The sequence below is a fragment of the Mobula hypostoma genome, chromosome X1, assembly GCF_963921235.1.
Source record: "Mobula hypostoma chromosome X1, sMobHyp1.1, whole genome shotgun sequence".
Taxonomy (NCBI): Eukaryota; Metazoa; Chordata; class Chondrichthyes; order Myliobatiformes; family Myliobatidae; genus Mobula; species Mobula hypostoma.
The window spans coordinates 41129808-41133832 of record NC_086128.1 but is presented as its reverse complement, the minus strand read 5'-3'; the positions used below and the strand labels follow the sequence as shown (position 1 = coordinate 41133832).

The 4025-nt window shown below is 38.8% G+C and overlaps 1 pseudogene; it reads right to left on the bottom strand.

The window, feature by feature from the left end:
• Positions 1 to 1901: 1901 nt before the first annotated feature.
• LOC134340204 (galactoside alpha-(1,2)-fucosyltransferase 2-like) lies at positions 1902 to 2527 on the bottom strand (annotated as a pseudogene).
• Positions 2528 to 4025: the final 1498 nt, after the last annotated feature.

Sequence of the window (4025 nt, the reverse complement as noted above, 5' to 3'; positions counted from 1 at the left end):
ATATTCCATCTGCCATTTCTTTGCTGATTCTCCTAATCTGTCTAAGGCCTTCTGCTTTTTCAGTTCTACCTGTCTCTCCACCTATTGTTGTATTGTCCGCAAACCTGGCCATAAAGCCATTAATTCCATCATCCAAATCGTTTATATATAACGTAAAAAGAAGTGATCCCAACACCAAACCCTGCAGAACACCACTGATCACCAAAAGCCAAGCAAAATAGGCCCCCTTTATTCGCACTCCTTGCATCCTGCCAGTCAGTCAATCTTCTATCCATCTTTCCTGAAATACCGTGGATTCTTACCTTGTCTACCAGTTTCGTGTGCGGCACCTTGTCAAAGGCCTTCTCAAAATCCAAGTAAAGAATATCTACTGACTCTCCTTTGTCTATTCTGTCTCAAAGAGTCCTAGCAAACTTGTCAGGCAAGATTCCTCCTTAAGAAACCATACTGATGTTGGCTTATTTTATCATGTGCCTTCAAGTACCCTGAAACCTCATCCCGAATAATGGACTCCAACATCTTGCCAACCACTGAAGTCAGGCTAACTGGCCTATAATATCCTGTCTTTTGCCTCCCTCCTTTCTTAAAGAGCAGAGTGACATTTCTAAGTTTCCAGTCCTCTGGACACCATTCCAGAATCCGGTGATTTTTGAAATATCACTACTAATGCCTCCACAGTCTGAGCTCCCTCTTTCAGAACCATGGCGTGTAGTCCATCTGGTCCAGGTGATTTATCTACCTTCAAACCTTTCAACTTCCCAAGCACCTTCTCCATATTAATAGCAGCTATACTCACTTCTGTCTCCTGAAACTCTCAGAATTCTGGCATACAACTGGTGCCTTCCATACTGACGACTGGCACAAAATACTTATTGAGATCATCTGCCATTTCTTTGTCACCCATTACGACCTCTCCAGTGTCATTTTCCAGCAGTCCAACATCCGCTCTCACCTCTCTTTTTTTTTATTGGCTAGGATACCTTACCTATTCTCTCCTTATTGCTTTTTCATTGCCTTCTATTGGCTTTTCATTTCTTCCCAGTCTTCTAATTTTGCCTATTTTTTGTTATATTATATGCCCTCTAATTTGTTTCTATGCTGTCTTTGACTTCCCTTTTCAGCCATTGTTGCATCATCATCCCTTTAGAATACATCTTCATCTTTGTAGTGCATCTATTATGTGCCTTCCAAATTGCTCCCAGAAATTCCAACCATTGGTGTTTCACCATCATCCCTGTTAGTGTCCCCTTCCACACAACTTTGGCCAGCTTCTCTCTCATGTATCTGTAGTTCCCTTTACTCCAAAGTCATCCTGATACATTTGATTTTTGCATCTCCCTCTCAAACTTCAGGGTGAATTCTATCATATTCTGGTTATTGTCTCCTTATGGTTCCTTTAGCTTAAGCTCCCTAATCAAACCTGGTTCATTACGCAACACCCAATCCAGAATTCCCTCATCACACACAAAGAAAGTTCCATTAACCCTGGTCCCATTTGCACCACACTAGCTATGTACTAATAGACAAAGGAAGTAAATTAAAACTTACTAGAAACTTATATAGAGCCTTTGTCCCCTTCTTGCCTAAGCCTCTTGAGACAAAGCTCAAAGTTCTAACACTAGCCCACTCATACAACACCTGCTCCACTTACACCTCACTTCTGTTTATTAGCCTTTTTATTATTTTTATTTTATTGCATAATGGACTGTGATGACTGAAGCTCATTGAAAATTCCTGAAAGTTCCTGAGCTCTTTTTAAACCTTGCACTGCCTCTCCAACAAGTGAGTGTTCACAATGATTGAAGCCCGCTGACAGAAAAGCAATATGAAACCTGGCAATAGAAAATCAATACTAAGGAAAGGCAACATACAATTAAGAATGCAAGAACCAAAGTTGTTGGCTATAGTGAGTTAAACTGGTTTGGAAGATTTGAGAAGTCAGCAGGAATTTCAATCCATTGAGGTGAAAAAGCAGCTTCAGACTTAAACAACCTCAGAAATGGTAAATCGGGCAGATGAAACTGTCATCCATTCTTTGGGGCACTCCTCTGTTTTCCTGAATTTTTGTGAAGAAAAAGAATTTCAGGATGTATATTGTATATATTTCTCTGACATTAAATGTACCTTTGAAAACCTTGATGAAATTATCAAGTTGAATTGTCTTTCCACCAGCCAGTTAGCCTGCTCAGTAACCAAATATTCTTATTGTCATTATACTGTGATTACAGTGAGTAAGGATAGAAAAATCTTGACCTGGACTGTTTGTGGTGTCTGAAAAGAAGGTATCTCCTCTGGAAAAATTGATGTTCTCCTTGCATCAGTCTATTTCTATACATATTACTGCAAAAGTAACATTCTTGTGTCTATTTCTGAAATAATCCATTGCTGTTTCTAAATATTTCTCATCAGATATGACTCCTTTCCATACACTTGGCATGACCTTTATATAGTCACACCTTCAAACATGAACACCTACAAATGTCACATTCTCTCGCTCTCTTCTAAGGTGTCTGAGATATGCATTTGGTTAAATTTCAATGCTGAGATCATTCAGTTTGGCTAAAGCATATAATGTTGCATACTGTATCCCCCCATCTGGTTGCGAAGGTGTCCAATGGAGTTAATTGTCCAAATTCCCTTTGTTGGAGCTTTCACCCTTGCTGAGTCATCCCTCGTATAAATTTACAATTCATTTCCTGTTTCATCTTCAAAAATCTTGTGTCAGTCATGTATTTATGTATGTATATAATCAAACACACTATAGTGTACTTTATTATTAGTTAATATTATTACTAAATTTATTTATTATTGTTGCTAAGTGTGTTTTTAAATGTTGCTGCTGTAATGAAATAATTTCCCTCTTGGGATCAATAAAATTGTTATTATTATTATTGTTATTATGTCACTAAAGCAACAACGAAAATTAGCAAAGTCATTTTTACCTTATTTTGCTATTGACAAATTCTTTTCCAGGTATTTATTTCCTGGCACACTTCAACTGTGATTTTATGTGTTTGTTTTCCTCATCTCAGGACAGAGTTTCTGAAATGAAATATCAGCGAGATAATTTTGCTATTTACTCAGAGCATCTTAATGGTGTAATTGATAGCATACTTTCACAGATGAAGTATGTAAATATATTCCCTATTCCATATTTATCTAAGTCTTATAAATGCTGTATGTTTGATAGCTGGGTCCTGAAAAAAGATCTTTGAAAGCATCATCATCATATCTTGATAATAAGCATGCTTATGAATTATCATTGTTCCCTGTATATTACTACTCTGCCAAATATACCAAGCACATTGCACATTTCTGTTCTATACCATTAGCTTCAGTTTAATCTAATTGTCTCTCTCATTTTGTGATGGAAGGAATACTGTTGATGAACAAGAAAGGGATGACCATATATTTGAATGATATTACAGACCTACCAATAGTCAGGAGGATTTAGAGGAGCAAATTTAGACAGAGATAGCTGACAGTTGAAAGAAAAATAAGGTTGTGATACTAGCAAACACACAAAATGCTGGAGGAACTCAGAAGGCCAGGCAGCATCTATGGAAAAAAGTAAACAGGCGACATTTCGGGCTGAAACCCTTCAGCAGGACTGGAGAAAAAAAACTGAGGAGTAGATTTAAAAGGTTCGGAAAGGGGAGAGGGAAATACAAGGTGATAGGTGAAACCCGGAAAGGGAAAGATGAAGTAAAGAACTGGGAAGTTGATTGGTGAAAGAGACAGAAGGCCATGGAAGAAAGAAAAGTGGGGGGCACCAGAGGGAGGCGATAGGTGGGCAAGGAGTTAAGGTGAGAGAGGGAAAAAGGGATCGGAAATGGTGAAGGGAGGAGGGGAAGTTTCAGAGAATTATGTGCTGGATGAGGAGGCTGGTGATGTGGTAGGTGAGGACAAGAGGAACCCTATCCCTGGTAAGGTGGCAGGAGGATGGTTGAGAGCAGGCGTGCGTAAAATGTAAGCGATGTGATTGAGAGCAGCATTGATGGTAGAAGAAGGGAAGCCCCTTTCTT